Source organism: Mirounga leonina, unplaced genomic scaffold (assembly GCF_011800145.1).
Source record: "Mirounga leonina isolate KUSES-001 unplaced genomic scaffold, KU_Mleo_1.0 Mir_94, whole genome shotgun sequence".
NCBI classification, from domain to species: domain Eukaryota; kingdom Metazoa; phylum Chordata; class Mammalia; order Carnivora; family Phocidae; genus Mirounga; species Mirounga leonina.
In genome coordinates, this window is record NW_023270855.1 from 8501106 (window position 1) to 8517353 (window position 16248).

Consider the following 16248-nt stretch of genomic DNA (forward strand, 5'->3'; position numbering starts at 1 on the left):
TCTTTCTTTCTTTCTTTCTTTCTTTCTTTCTTTCTTTCTTTCTTTCTTTCTTTCTTTCTTTCTTTCTTTCTTTCTTTCAAGGAGGCTCCACACCCAATGTGGGACTGGAACTCATGACCCTGAGATCAAGAGTTGCTTGCAGTACTGACTGAGCCACGCGGGCGCCCCTAAATGTCTGTCTTAAAGTCATTTAAAACAACTCTTCTATGTTCAAGTTGATGTCTCCATCTTGACATACACTTAAGTTCATTTGCTTAAGTTTGTGTTCTACATTTAGAGACTGAGAAGCCTGGTGGGCCTCCCAAATGTTGGGAATTGTAGATGATCTGGTTTGGCCAGATCACCCACAGTCTCCCAGCATAGGAGTTCTCAGCCTTGACTTTGTATCAGAACTCAATCAGACACCTATAGGGCTTGTTAAAGAGCATTGGGCTACACCCTCACATTTTCTGGTTCTGCTGGCTTAGGGTTGGGCCCCCAAATTTGTATCTCTAAATTTCCAGTGATGCTGCTGCTACTGCTGATCCAGGAACCCCACTTTGAAAACTGCTGCTATAGCATGGCCATGAGGCAGATATCTGGCTCCTTGTGGCTGTGGACAAGTTATTTCTCCTGAGCCTGTTTCCTCACTGGTAAATAGGTCTAATAATCTCTGCCTCGTAGGAAGACAATATGCAGTAATGTATGTGAAGTATTTAGCAGGGTGCCCAAAACATAATTGGTGTCCAGTTCGTGGAGCCTGCTGAAGCTGCCAACAGAGTACTAATCAAGATGCTAATAGTTTATACTTGTATCTAGAATGTACTTACGTGTCAGGCACAATTTGTAATGTTTTCACAGGGTAACTCGTTTGCTGCTCCTTAATTGATTCCATTTTGCATTCAAGGAAACCAAGGCATGGAAAGTATGGAGTAAGGGTACACAGCTAAGGTAGTGGAACTCTGCATACAAGGAGGCTGGGCCTGGGCACTGGGCACAATCTTTCCCTGGGCACTGTCTTGCCATGGTGCCCACCCTGTTGTGTTAGGGCTAATTGTGCAGGGACCACAGCTCATTTATTCATCGAACTATTCTCCAAGAGTCCTGTTCTGTGACAAGACTTGTGCTGAGGCTGGGATGCAGGGATCAATAAGACCTTCTCCTTCCTCTCGATGAAATTACCCTGGAACAACCTTGTGCCCCATAGGTTCTTACTGCCTGAATGGTACATGAAAACAACTTTCTCTGAAACATGGATGCTTATATTAAACTGATTGGAGAGTTTTTTAAATTGCAGATTCCCAGGCATGCCTGGGTGGCTCAGTTGTGTAAGCGTCCGACTCTTGATCTTAGCTCAGGTCTTGATCTCAGAGTTGTGAGTTCAAGCTCTGCATTGAAAAAAAAGGTTGCAGATTCCTGGACCCTACCCCTGGCCAACCAAACAAAGACCTGGGAGTGGGGCCCAAGAGCCTCCACTTTACCAGGCTCCCAGGGTGCCTCTCATGTATGCTGACATTAACCAGTGCCCAGTAACACCCCCACTGGAGATTGCCTGGCTCATTCAGAATTTAGTGGGCTGAAAATAGTGCTATTGTAGTAAAAAGAACAAGTCAGGGTTATTGGGTTTTCTAGGCACAGGACTATGCCAAACATACCCAGAATCATCTGAATCTCAATTATTTTAGCTTAAATAGGGATGTGCTTTCTCCTGTTGGGTGCTGGGAGTTCCATTCACTTTTTCTAGGCCATTGTCTCTTTTCATTACTCTTCACTCAACCCATCCCTACAAATTCATTCTGTGTTCCTGCCTTACAACTCATCCTCCTGTTATTTTTCTCATCAAAAAACCTCCCAAAAAAACAAAAAACCCCAAACCTCAGAAAGTTGGTTAGGCCACCAACTGCCCCTGAAAAAGGGCAGTGATGGCAATGTTAAACAACTGCAGCACTAGTTGGTAGCTAATGCAAGTAATGATTCTTTTGTCTTTTCTAGAAAGTGAGAGAGAGAGCATGAGCGGGGGGCGGGGGGGGAGAGGAAGAAGCAGACTCCCCACTGAGCAGGTGGCCCGCTGCAGGGCTCCATCCCAGGACCCTGGGATCATGACCTGAGCTGAAGGCAGAAGCTTAACTGACTGAGCCACCCAGGCATCCCGCCAGCAATGATTCATGAGGAGAGGAGCCTACAAGGTGAGTCCCACATTCACAATGGTTCTCTCCTTGAGGACACTTTTCAGACTGTGAGGCATGGTATAGAACCCAAGCGTAGAATGGACAGAAGAAACAAAAATTGGAGTTTGAGGCTATCAAGTGGCTGGGATTTGGGGGGCAGAGTACCAGGGAGAAGAAAGCCTTGGAGAAAGAGCCCCAAGAAAATCTGCCAACACTGGAAACAACAAACATCTTGCTGAGAAATTAAGGAAGTCTCAAATTAAAGGAGAGAGATTTTATGTTTATGGATTGGAAGGTGTCCATTCTCCCTCTGTACTGTTTTCCACAGTGGTTGCACCAATTTACACTCCCAACAATGGTGCATGAGGGTTCCCTTTTCTCCACATCTTTGCCAACACTTGTTATTTCCTGTTTTTGTTGTTGTTGTTGTTGTTGTTGTTTGAAACTAGCTGTTCTGACTGGTGTGAGGTGATATCTCATTGTGGTTTTATTTGAATTTACCTGATGATTGGTGATATTAAACACCTTTTATGGGCCAGTTGGCCATTTGTATGTCTTCTTTGAAAAAAGAAGTCTATTCACATTTTCTGCCCATTTTTTAATTGGTTTGCTTGTTTTTTTGCTCTCAAGTTGTGTGAATGCTTTATATATTTTGTATATTAACCCCTGTTCAGATACATGATTTGCAAATATTTTATCCCATTCCATAGATTGCCTTTTCACTTTGTTGATGGTTTCCATTGCTGTGCAGAAGATTTTTAGCTTGATAAAGTCCCACTTGTTTACTTTTGCCTTTGTTGCCTTTGCTTTTGGTGTCAAATCCAAAAAAATCCTTGCCAAGACAGATGCCAAGGAGCTTACTGCCTATGTTTTCTTCTAGGAGTTTTTTTTTTTTTAAAGATTTTATTTATTCATTTGAGAGAGAGAATGAGAGAGCAAGCACACGAGAGGGGGGAGGGTCAGAGGGAGAAGCAGACTCCCCGCCGAGCAGGGAGTCCGATGCGGGACTCTATCCCGGGACTCCAGGATCATGACCTGAGCCGAAGGCAGTCGCTTAACCAACTGAGCCACCCAGGCGCCCTCTTCTAGGAATTTTATGGTTTCAGTGACCTCATGATTTGAACTTGATTACTTCTGTAAAAATCTTATTTCCAAATGAAATCACACTCTGAGGTACTGGGGGGTTAAAACTTCAACATATTTTGCACTTTATAGGATGTTTATTTTTTTATTTTTTAAAAGATTTTTTTTATTTATTTGAGAGAGAGAGCAAGCACGAGCAGGGCAGAGCGAGCAGGACAAGCAGACTCCCCGCTGAGCAGGAAGTCTGATGTGGTACTTGATCCCAAGACCCCCAGATCATGATGAGCCAAAGGCAGACACTTAACTGACTGAGCCCACCCAGGAGCCCCTTATAGGATGTTTAGACAGAAAAATTCTTCCTCACTATACTCTGAACTGCACCAACTTCCTGCTTCTTCCCTTTGAAGTGGCTGCTTCCTCTTATATCCCAAGATGATTGACAGGGGTGACATCCAGTTAGCACTTTCCTTTCTCCTTTGGGGCACTGAAGGGCAAGTTTCCTCTATCCTGTAACAGAAATATTATAAAGAAGCAATCAAACAAAAATTTTAGTGACATAGAGAAAAAGGTAAATACTGAAGGGTATTTCATGCTTTTGTTATTACTCCTTGTGTCAAGTTAGAGAAACTACTTTGTGGGAGAGAATGCCCCAGCCAGGAGTGCTGTGCTCTTTGGCGACAGCTTGTCCCGTCTGTCTGCTGCATGTTGAAGGAAGCAAATAACTAAGAAGTCCCGTCACCGGCTCTACAGATTGTCCCGGAGTCTCTTGAAACCATGGCCCCTTGTCACCTGTATTAGTCAGTTCCCAGTAGAAAGTGGATAGAACATCAAATTTGGGTAAATTGAGAGAAGTCTAATGAAAGGACTAGTTACAAAGGTGTGGGCGTGGTGTGAGGAAAATAGGAGGGACTAAGTAGTGCCTGAGACTAGTGACAAGAAACTGTTACTATTTCCCTAGCCAAGAGGATGAGCAAAACAGAGAGTTACTTAGAGAGACCTTGGTAGGACCTCTGTCAAGGGGACCAACGAGCCCTGGGTGACCTCATAAAATTGAACTGGAGGAATAAATACCCCCTCATTCTCATTTATCCCTCTGCCATTGGCTGAACACTACCAGAAGGTAGAGGACACAGGAACTTTAATGTGGTCTATCTAGGTCAATCTCTGAGGGATATAGAGAGAAAGCAAGGGGAGTAAGGTGGAGAATGGATCCAGAGAGGCAGATGGAAGACATTTATTCCATCATCTCTCTTCTGGAAGACTACATACCCTCTGGTCTTTCTAATTCATGCTTGACTCCCATTCCCCAAGCCATTCTCTAATTAAGCCAGAGCAATACTTTTACAAAACACAGATCTGGCCAAATCAATGCCTCTTTATTTTTTTTATCATTTTAAGTTTTTATTTTAATTTCAGTTTGTTAACATAGAGTGTATTATTAGCTTCAGGTGTACAATGTACAATTCAACACTCCTGTACAACACCTGGTGCTCATCACGATAAGTACACCTCTTAATCCCTATCACTTGTTTAACCCATTTCCCGCCCCCCCCCACCTCCCCACTGGCAACCATTAGTTTGTTCTCTAAAATTAAGAGTCTGTTTCTTGATTTATCTTTCTCTCTCTTATTTTTCCCTTTGCTTGTTTGTTTTATTTCTTAAATTCCACATATGAGTGAAATCATATGGTATTAGTGTCTGACTTATTTCACTTAGCATTATACTCTCTAGCTCCATCCATGTCATTGCAAATGGCAAGACTTCATTCTTTTTTATGACTAATATTCCATTGTGTATATATTTACCACATCTTCTTTATCCATTCATCAATTGATGGACATTTGGACTGCTTCCATATCTTGGCTATTGTAAATAATAAAATCAATTCCTCTTTAAAAACTTACTGGAGAGGTGTCTGAGTGGCTCAATTGGTTAAGCATCTGCCTTTGGCTCAGGTCATGAGCCTGGGGTCCTGGGATGGAGCCTTGTGGGGAGTCTGCTTCTCCCTCTCCCTCTGCCCTGCCCCCCCCCCCAGCTCGTGCTTGCTCTCTCTCTTGCCCACTCTCTCTCTCAAATAAATAAATCTTAAAAAATTTTTTTTTAAGTTAAAAAATAAAAACTTATTGGGGGGCGCCTGGGTGGCTCAGTTGGTTAAGCAACTGCCTTCGGCTCAGGTCATGATCTCAGGGCCCTGGGATGGAGCCCCGCATCGGGCTCCCTGCTCGGCAGGAAGCCTGCTTCTCTCTTTCCCACTCCCCCTGCTTGTGTTCCCTCTCTCACTGTCTCTCTCTCTGTCAAATAAATACATAAAATCTTTTAAAAAAATAAAAATAAAAACTTACTGGATCCCCACTGTTTTTGAATAAAGACAAGACTCCTTTGCCTGCCATCAAAGCTCTTCCCAATGTAGTCCCTACCTTTTGAGAGGCTGTGTGCTACAAGGGAGGCAATCTCTATGTCCTGCATCAAAGCTGGATTAAGATCATTCCAAGCTGGTCATGATGGTCATGTTTTCTCACTTATGATTCAGATTTGGGCAAATGACACATTCCTGGAGAATGGAACATTACAGGAAGTCTGCTGGGAGCTTCTAAAGAAGTTTCCTTGTTGGTAGAAAGAGATGCCATTTCTTCTTCACGTGCAAGTTGTCATGCCTGGAACTGCAGCAACTATTTTACAACCATGAGGACAGCTGGCCTGAGGTCAACGCTGCCAGACATGCTGTAGAGGGCAGAGTGAAGACATGAAGAGAACTTGGGTCCTTGATGATATTACACAGTCGCTAACTTAAATCTGGGAGCCATGGACCTCTCATCATCTTGTAATGAGATCTGATCAATTTTCCCTAATGTTTAACCCAGTTTGGTAGAAAGTATCCCACTTTTTTTTTTTTAAAGATTTATTTATTGGGTGCCTGGGTGGTTGAGTTGGTTGGTTAAGCGACTGCCTTCAGCTCGGGTCATGATCCCGGAGTCTTGGGATCGAGTCCCACATGGGGCTCCTAGCACAGCGGGGAGCCTGCTTCTCCCTCTGACCCTCTCCCCTCTCATGCTGTTTCTCTCTCTCTCTCTCAGATAAATAAATAACATCTTTAAAATAAGAAAAAAAATTTTAATTAAAAAAAATAAAATAAATTTTAAAAAGATGTATCTATTTATTCTAGAGAGAGAAAGCACATGGGAGCATGTGAGTGGGGAGAGGGGAAGAGGGAGAGAACCCCCCCAAGCAGACTCCCTGCTGAGTGTGGAGCCTGACACAGGGCTTCATCCTACCACCCATGAAATCATGACCTGAGCCCAAACCAAGAATCAGAGACTCAACCAACTGAACCACCTAGGCACCCTTGAAAGTCTCTTACTTTGATCACTATGTTAAGCACTTGATATTTTTGTGCTTTTGGATGGACTGTGCCCTCTACTAGAATGCCTTTATTGTTTGCTTGATGCACTCCTACTCATCAATCAGAACCCCAATCCACTGTCATCTTGCCTGTACCGAACTTTCTTCTTTGCTTTTAGGGTTTAGTTACTGTCTGCCTTGGAATCCCCTAACATTTGTCCTCATGACAGAAAAAACTGACTACATCTAGTTTTATTTTTTTCCTTTTTTCCTACCAGAAGACACCCACCAAGTTTTTGTGTCCTGAAGGTTGGGGTTTATGTTGTCCTGAGGATAATGAACTATTTTAAAAAACAGTTTTTATTAAAGAGCTTTTCAAACTTATGAAAGTAGAGAGAATAGTATCATGACCCCAATGGTTCTCTCATCTGGTCTCAACAATGGTCAATATTTTGCCAATCTTAGTTCCTCTATTACCACACTTCTATTTTCCTGGAGTATTTTATTATTTTTTTAAGATTTTATTTATTTATTTGACAGAGAGAGACACAGCGAGAGCAGGAACACAAGCAGAAGGAGTGAGAGAGGGAGAAGTAGGCTTTCCGCCGAGCAGTGAGCCCGATGCAGGGCTTGATCCCAGGACCTATGAGATCATGACCTGAGCCGAAGGCAGGCACTTAAGAACTGAGCCACCCAGGCACCCCTTTCCTGGAGTATTTTAAAGGAAATCTTAGGTATGATATGAATCGAGCCCCACATGGGGCTCCCCAATCAGCAAGGAGTCTGCTTGGAGATTCTCTCCCTCTGCCCCTCCCCCCACTCACACACACACTCTTTCTCTCTCTCTCAAATAAATAAATAAATCTTTAAATAAGTAAATAAAATTTTAGGGGCGCCTGGGTGCCTCAGTCGGTTAAGTGGCTGCCTTCGGCTTGGATCATGATCCCAGGCTCCTGGGATCGGGCCCTGCATCAGGCTCCCTGCTCAGCGGAGAACCTGCTTCTCCCTTTCCCTCTGCCTGCCGCTCTGCCTACTTGTGCTATCTCTCTGTCAAATAAATAAATTTAAAAAAAAATCTTTTAAAAAAAAAGTAAATAAAATTTTACATCCGCTTTGAACTAATAAATCAAGATATAAAAAAAGTCAACCAACATGACCATTTTTTTTGTTTTTAGAAGCTAAACCCAATGGTTTATTAACCTATTTGATAAATATATACACTTATATTTAATAAATATATACTGTGTACCAGGTCCAGTCTTAGCTCTGCTGTTAACTGTACTAAGTGAGGATGATAAAAGTCCCCATCTTCACAAAGAAACACACAACAAACAAATTAGTTTCAGAGAGTGACAAAATGAGGAAATAAGGCAAGGTCATGTGACAGGGACTAGGGCAGGAAGGGCGCTATCTTATTTTGGGTGACCAGAATGGTAACATAGCCCAGGATTAAGAATGGGACTCTGGAGCCTGGGTTCAAATCCCAGCACCACCACTTCTCAGCTGTGTGGCCTTGAGCAAGTCGCTTGATTTCTCTGAGGTCATAAACCAGCTGCCTCATAGGGTTGTTGGAAGAATTAAATGGGTTAACAGATATAGAGCACTTGGTATAGTGCCGGACATGCAATAATTGCTCAGTAGATGTGGGGGGAAAAAAAAGCAAAGCCTTTTAAAGGAGGCAACTTTCTTCCTTTCTTCCTTCCTTCCTAAGTAGGCTCCACGCCAAATGTGGGGCTTGAACTCAGGACCCTGAGATCAAGAATCGCATTCTCCACCGACTAAGCCAGCCAGGGGCCCCCAAAGGAGGCAACTTTTGAACTGAGACCTAAATAATGAGAAAGAACAAGCTGCATGAAGATCTGTGAAGAGCCTTCTGGGTAGGGAAAGAGCTAGAGAAAAGATACCAAGGCAGGAGTGAACTTGGTGTGTTTGAAAAGGAGAAGGGATGCTTTCAGGAGCTGGAGAGGTGAAACTGAAAGTAAGAAGGGTAGATTAGTGGTGGGAGAGGTGGGCAAGGGTCAGGTTGTGAAGGGGCAGGCTTGCAGGCTTCCGTTGGGAAGTCAGACTTTCTTTAAAGGACAACGAGGAGCTGCTGGGGAGGTCCCAGTGGGGGGGAGTGACATGGACTATACCTGTTTGGAACAATTAAATTACTGTCTGGCTTCCATGTGGAGACTGGATTTCGAGTCAGGACAAAAGCAGAGAGACCAGCTAGAAGCTTTACCCAGAACATGTGCGGAACCTGGGACAAGAGTACCAGTGGAGGCCCCTGTACCAGGTCTTTAAGTATTTAACAGTTATATCAGGCAAAGAAACTGTTTAATAAAACATGTTCTATCCTCCTACCTTGACACTATACCTTCACAATGTCAAAATTGAAAAATGTGTGTAGGGCGCCTGGGTGGTTCAGTCGTTAAGCGTCTGCCTTTGGCTCAGGCCGTGATCCCAGGGTCCTGGGATCGAGCCCCACATTGGGCTCCCTGCTTGGCGGGACGCCTGCTTCTCCCTCTCCCACTCTCCCTGCTTGTGTCTCTCTCTGTCTCTGTCACATAAATAAATAAAAATCTTAAAAAAAAAAAAAGAAAAATGTGTGTAAAGCCACAGTTTATATGACCGAAAGTCAACATAACACTCAAGATGACTGGGCTTAATTATTGTGAATTGTATAAGTGTGTTGTTCATAGACTTGTGATGTTTTGAAGAATAATAAAATGATCCATCATTTATAAATAATTTTGTATTTATCCTAGTAAATTCTTTCTTGCTGTCCTTTCAGAAATATCACTAATTATTTTAAGTCAGGTTTTTCACATAAAATATCCTATTGATGTAACCCTATCATAGGGTTAAAGATTTGTTCAAAATATATGAAATTTGAATATATTTTCATCCAAAATATAATTTAAGCAAATGTAAAATATTACAATTAAAAAACAATTTTTTTTTTAATTTGACACACAGAGAGAGACAGCGAGAGAGGGAACACAAGCAGGGGGAGTGGGAGAGGGAGAAGCAGGCTTCCCGCTGAGCAGGGAGCCTGATGCGGGGCTCGATCCCAGGACCCCAGGATCATGACCTGAGCCGAAGGCAGACGCTTAACAACTGAGCCACCCAGGCACCCCACAATTTAAAATTTTTAATTGTTCATGTGTTTTCTCAAAAGTTATATTTTTCCTAAAACATGCAAAATTGTTAAAAGGCAAAATATAATTATATTAAGTGAATGTTAAATTTTAAAATCAAAATTATTTAGAGAAATCTGGAATTAGGGTTTTTTTTTTTTATTAAAGATTTTATTTATTTATTTGACACAGAGAGAGACAGCGAGAGAGGGAACACAAGCAGGGGGAGTGGGAGAGGGAGAAGCAGGCTTCCCCGCGGAGCAGGGAGCCCGATGCGGGGCTTGATCCCAGGACCCTGGGATCATGACCTGAGCTGAAGGCAGACGCTTAACGACTGAGCCACCCAGGCACCCCTAGGTTTTTTTTTTTTTTAGATTTTATTTATTTATTTGAGAAAGAGAGCGTGAGTGAGCAGGGGGAGGGACAGAGGGAGAGGGACAAGCCGACTCTGCACCTGACACAGGACTTGATCCCACAACGCTGGGCTCGAACTCACTCTGAGATCACGATCTGAGCTGAGATCAAGAATCAGATGCTTAACTGACTCAGCCACCCAGGTGCCCCTGATAGCAGTTTTTTAAAAACTTCATAAGATATTGAGGCATCTGGGTGGTTCAGTTGGTGATGTGTCTGCCTTCGGCTCAGGTCATGATCCCAGGCTCCTGGGATTGAGCACCACCTCGGGCTCCCTACTCAGTGGAGAGTCTGCTTCTTCCTCTCCCTCTGCCCCTCCCCCTGCTTGTGCATGCACTCTCTCTCTCAAATAAATAAAATCTTTAAAAAATTAATTGAATATCATTAAATATTTTAATAAAATTATTTGCAACTCTAGTTGCAACACCAGTGTCCATCACATTGCCAGTGTAAAGAATTGGCATCAAATATCACTCATGTTACATCTAGACAAACATGCATGTAAAGTTAAGAGTAATAAAATTGTCAATACTGCAAATTATTTCTCAGATACCATGTGCAACTCTTGTGAAATAGAAGCAATTTGTGAGCACTTCTGGAACCAGAGAATGGAACACAGGAAGCAGCAAGATATTGTAGACTTGGCAGTACAGTGCTTTGTTGTGCAAGAATCCACTGCATTCATGCTATCTCAGGGGAAGGATCTGACAAACTAATTGATTTGTCTCTTCTCTTATCTAAGTGAGTCCACCATTCGAATCCTCCCCACAACTGGAAACAGTGTCTGTCTTGAATGTAAGCACGGGCACAAGCTACAGAAAACCATTTGGATGTGGTTGTCTTTTCTTTAGAGATGTGGACGAGCTTGCCCTGAGTCATGAGAGTGGATGCGTAGGATTATAGGCTCAACAGTTCCAGGACTGAGTGCCGGATCAGCGATAACAGAAGTGTCTGTGTGTTTTTACCAAAATTTCATGTGTGTTTGTGCCCTTTAAAGCCTGAACCAAGAGCAAGGGTCCCTGTCTCCTAGTATTAAGGAAATACTGCTATCTAGGAGACTTTTGTGGTCACCCAGGTGAGGGCAGGGAGGAAGGAAGCCTGAAGTCTAGCACAAGGGAACAGTGAGCCACAACTTCAGACCTGGGGTGCAGGAGAGCATAGGGAGCAGCAGTGATTGCTCTTGAAAAACCCTCAAAGACCAGCAGGCACCACTGAGGCAGGTTCCCTTGCTGGCTCTAACCTTCCTATTGGGAGTTTTGTGACCCTGAGCACAAACAGTTCAACTTAATGTGGGGACAACTGAATGCTAGTGTTTTCAATGATTTGTTAATCTATCAACTAATTAAATAAGCTTGTACAGAGCACTACTATGTGCCAGGTATTGTGCAGGTCCTGGAAGTCAGTGGTGACCAACTTCCGGGAGATCCTTGGGCTTTGCTGCTCACAGTCTTTCAGGGAAGGTAAAGGGTAAACAGCAAACCCAGAGGGTGGAATGCCGGTGAAGAGCAGTTTCAGTGCTGTGGGAAAGTTTGGCCCTTCTGAAATCTCAGCTACAGAAAATCTGGCCCAGGAGGCTGAGTTCCTCAGTGGACATCTCTTGCAGGACAGCTGCTTGAATCAGGAAGGGAATGAACTCTCCAGCCAGATTAATTTACACCCTCAATTTAATATTGCTAAATGGTGTCCCCAGAGATAGTCTGGCAGAATTTCACTTCGGTTGCTAATCAAGGGCCTGTTGGGTGGATTACTTAATAACACACCCCACTCTGATTATTTCTGACTTCAAGATGGATGTCTTAGGCCCAATTGAAGTCCAGGAAATAACTTTCCTGATCTTCAGGTCTGATCCTTAACAAATAACTGGGGTGGGGAGACAGGAGTTAGAATGGCCCAAAGAAAAGTACAGATTTTAGAGCCAGGCCGACCTGGCTGTGCTGGGTTTCCAGCCTTTGTGACTTTGAGCAAGGCACCTGCATACTCTAGGCCTCTGGTTTCTTACCTGTAAAACAGATACGTTGACATCTATCTCATTGGGTCATTGAAGGGATTAAAGGCAATAATGTATTGTAAAGCCCCAACATTTTTTTTTAAGATTTTATTTATTTATTTCACAGAAAGACACAGCGAGAGAGGGGACACAAGTAGGGGGAGTGGGAGAGGGACAAGGAGGCTTCCCGCTGAGCAGGGAGCCCGATGTGGGACTCGATCCCAGGAGCCTGGAATCATGACCTGAGCCGAAGGCAGACGCTTAACCACTGAGCCACCCAGGCGCCCCTCCAACATTTTGTTTTTTCCTTATTGCATAAAATAACACTCAAATAATTTGGGCTTTCTAAATAGATTTGGTTTCTTGCTTTCGGTGATAGCTAGGAGATTAGTTAATATGGCTTGGCTCCTTGGGACAGATTTTTTTAAAAATAAATTAGTCCTATCTTATCATAAAAGTAATACTGAATTCAGCCAATATGGTAGACTAAGTAACAAAATATCTTTTCTCCAAGTGCACACTCCCAGAAATGTTTGGAAATGTTGCCTACCAAAGAGCATTTTCCTCCTCCTACATGTTCTTTCTTCACTATTGGAAGAGCTCACCTCCCAGGAGAGAGATTAGAAAATGCCCAGATTCACTTTTCCCGCCTCTCTCATGGATAGGATATAGGCAGGTCACCCAGTCCTGGCCAATGGGACCTGAGGGAAAGTCTGCAAAGGGACTCTGGGAAAGGTTCCCCACCCTAATAGCAAGGGATACATGGAAAGAAATGCCCTCTTCCTCTTCTCTATTCAGTGCCATGTCCGCCTCAGCCAGTTTATGACAATGATGAAGACTATCACAGACGGATTGCAGAGGGGAAAGATGGAAATTCTTGGGTCCTTGATGTCATTGTTGAGTCACAAAGTTAACCTAAGAATCTTTAATCTCGGGGCGCCTGGGCGGCTCAGTTGTTAAGCGTCTGCCTTCGGCTCAGGTCATGGTCCCAGGGTCCTGGGATCGAGCCCCACATCGGGTTCCCTGCTCTGCGGGAAGCCTGCTTCTCCCTCTCCCAGTCTCCCTGCTTGTGTTCCCTCTCTCACTGTGTCTCTCTGTGTCAAATTAATAAATAAAATCTTAAAAAAAAAAGAATCTTTAATCTCTGCTGTACATTTAAAGATGCAAAGAGGGTCAGAATCCATTCCATCTCATTAGGATTAGTATCCCAAGCAAAGAAATTATTTTAAAAGTTGGTCTAGAATTGATGATATCCACAGGCCCCGCCAGACAAAGTGTGACATATCTCTGTAGAATATTTTATAATCCACTGTCTTCATAGTTTGCCTTTTCCAAATGTCATATAGTTGTTATCAAACAGTATGTAGCCTTTTTAGATTGGCTTCTTTCACTACCAGTAATGTCCATTTAAGGTTGTTCCATTTCTTTTCATGGCTTGCTAGCTCATTTCTTTTTAAGCACTGAATAGTATTCCATTGTCTGGATTTACCAGTTTATATATCCATTCCCCTACTGAAGGACATTTTCGGTTGCTTCCAAGTTTTGGCAATTATGAATAAAACTGCTATAAACATCCATGTGCAGGTTTTTGTGTGGATATATATTTTCAACTCCTTTGGGTAAATACCAAAGTGTGTGATTGCTGGATTGTATGGTAAGAATATGTTTATGTTTATGTGAATTGGCCAAACTGTCTTCCAAAGTAGCAGAACAATTCGCATTCCCACCAGCAATGAACAAGAATTCCTGCTTTTCCATAACTTCACCAGAATCCTGATAAAGATCCATCTACATCTACATTGAATCTACAGATGACTTTGGGTGGCATGGACATTGTAATATTAACTCTTCTAATCCATGAACATGCGATAGCTTTCCATTTATGTGTGTCTTCTTCAATTTCTTTTATCAATGTCTTGTAGTTCTGGGTGTATATATCTTTCACTTCCTTGGTTAAATTTATTTTTAAGTATTTTATTGTTTCTGATGCTAAGTGGAATTGTTTCCTTTTCAGATAGTTCATTGTTACTGCGTATAAATGAGACTGAATTTTATATGTTGATTTTGTATCCTGAAACTACTGAATTTACTATTTATTTATTATGTAAATAAATTTATTATTTACAGTTTTTGGAGCCTTTTTTTTTTTTTAAAGGAAACTCTACCCTCAATGTGGGGCACAAACTCATGGCCCTGAGATCAAGAGTCTCATGCTCTAAGACTGAGCCAGCCAGGTGCCCCAGTTTTGGGAGTCCTTAGGATTTTTCTATATAGAAGATCATGCCATCAGCAAACAGATAATTTTACTACTTTCTTTCTGATTTGGATGCCTTTTATTTACTTTCCCTGCCTAACTGCTCTGACTAGGACTTCCAGTACTATGGTGAATAGGAGTAGTGAGTGTGGATACACTTGATCTTGATCTTAGAGGGAAAGCTTTCAGCCTTCATACCACTGAGTATGATGTGAGCTGTGGGTTTATCATGTATGGCCTTTATTAAGTTGAGGTGTGTTCCTCCCATACCCAGTTTGTTGAGAGATTTTATCACGAAAGGATGTTGAACTTTGTCAAAGGCTTTTTCTGCATCTATTGATATGATCATATGATTTTTATCTTTCATTCTATTAATGTGGTATGTTGTATTTATTGATTTGCATCTTTTCATCCCAAGGATAAATCCCACTTGATGATGGTGTATGACCCTTTTACTGTGTTGTGGAACTCAGTTTGCTGATTTTTGCATCTATGTTCACCGGGGATTTTAGCCTGTAGTTTTCTTTTCTAGTGTTATCCTTATCTGGCTTTGACATCAGGGTAATGCTTGTCATAAAATAAGTTTGGTAGTGTTCCCACCTCTTCAGCTTCTTAGATGAGTTTAGAAAGGATTGACACTAATTCTTCTTTAAATATAGAATTTAACCGTGCAGCCCTCTGGTCCCCAGCCTTTTTTGTTGTTGTTGGGACATTCTTGATTACTGACTCAATATCCTTACTTACTCTTGGTCTTTTCAGATTTTCTTTTTTCATGACTCAGTCTTTTTTTTAAGATTTAATTATTTATTTATTTGACAGAGAGAGAGAGAGAAAGCACAAGCAGGGGGAGGGGCAGAGGGAAGGAGAAGCAGGCCCCCCGCTGAGCAGGGAGCCCGATGTGGGACTCCATCTCAGGACCTTGGGATCTGACCTGAGCCGAAGGCAGATGCTTAACCGACTAAGCCACCCAGGCGCCCCTATGACTCAGTCTTGGCAGATTGTATGTTTCTATGAATTTATCCCTTGTTTTAGATTATCCAATTTGTTGACATGTAATTTTCATAGTAGTCCCTTATCCTTCATATTTCTGTGATATTACTTGTAATGTATCCTCTTTCATTTCTAATTTTATCTATGGGAGTCCTCTCTTTTTTTCTTGGTAAGTCTAGCTAAAGGTTTTTAAAACACATTTATCTTTTCAGAAAACCAACTTTTAGCTTTGTTGATTTCTTCTGGTGGTTTTCTATTTTCTGCTGCATTTATTTCTGTTCTGATTTTTGTTATCTCCTTTCTTTTGCTAACTTTGGGCTTAGTTTGTTCTTGTTTTTCTAGTTCCTTGAGGTGTAAAGTTAGGCTGTTTATTTGAGATCTGTCTTTATTTTTAATGTAGGTATTTATCTTCCTCTTAGGGTTACTTTTGCCTTTGTTCCCCTTTCCTTTGGAGATGTGTCTAGGAAGAAGTTGCTGCGGCCGAGGTCAGAGAAGTTGCTGCCTGTTTTCTCCTCTAGGATTTTGATGGATTCCTGTCTCACATTGAGGTCTTTCATCCATTTTGAGTCTATTTCTGTGTATGGTGTAAGGAAATGATCCAGTTTCATTCTTCTGCATGTGGCTGTCCAATTTTCCCAACACCATTTGTTGAAGAGACTGTCTTTTTTCCATTGGAGGTTCTTTCCTGCTTTGTCGAAGATTAGTTGACCATAGAGTTGAGGGTCCATTTCTGGGCTCTCTATTCTGTTCCATTGATCTATGTGTCTGTTTTTGTGCCAGTAGCATACTGTCTTGATGATTACAGCTTTGTAATAGAGCTCGAAGTCCAGAATTGTGATGCCACCAGTTTTGGTTTTCTTTTTCAACATTCCTTTGGCTATTTGGGGTCTTTTCTGCTTCCATACAAATTTT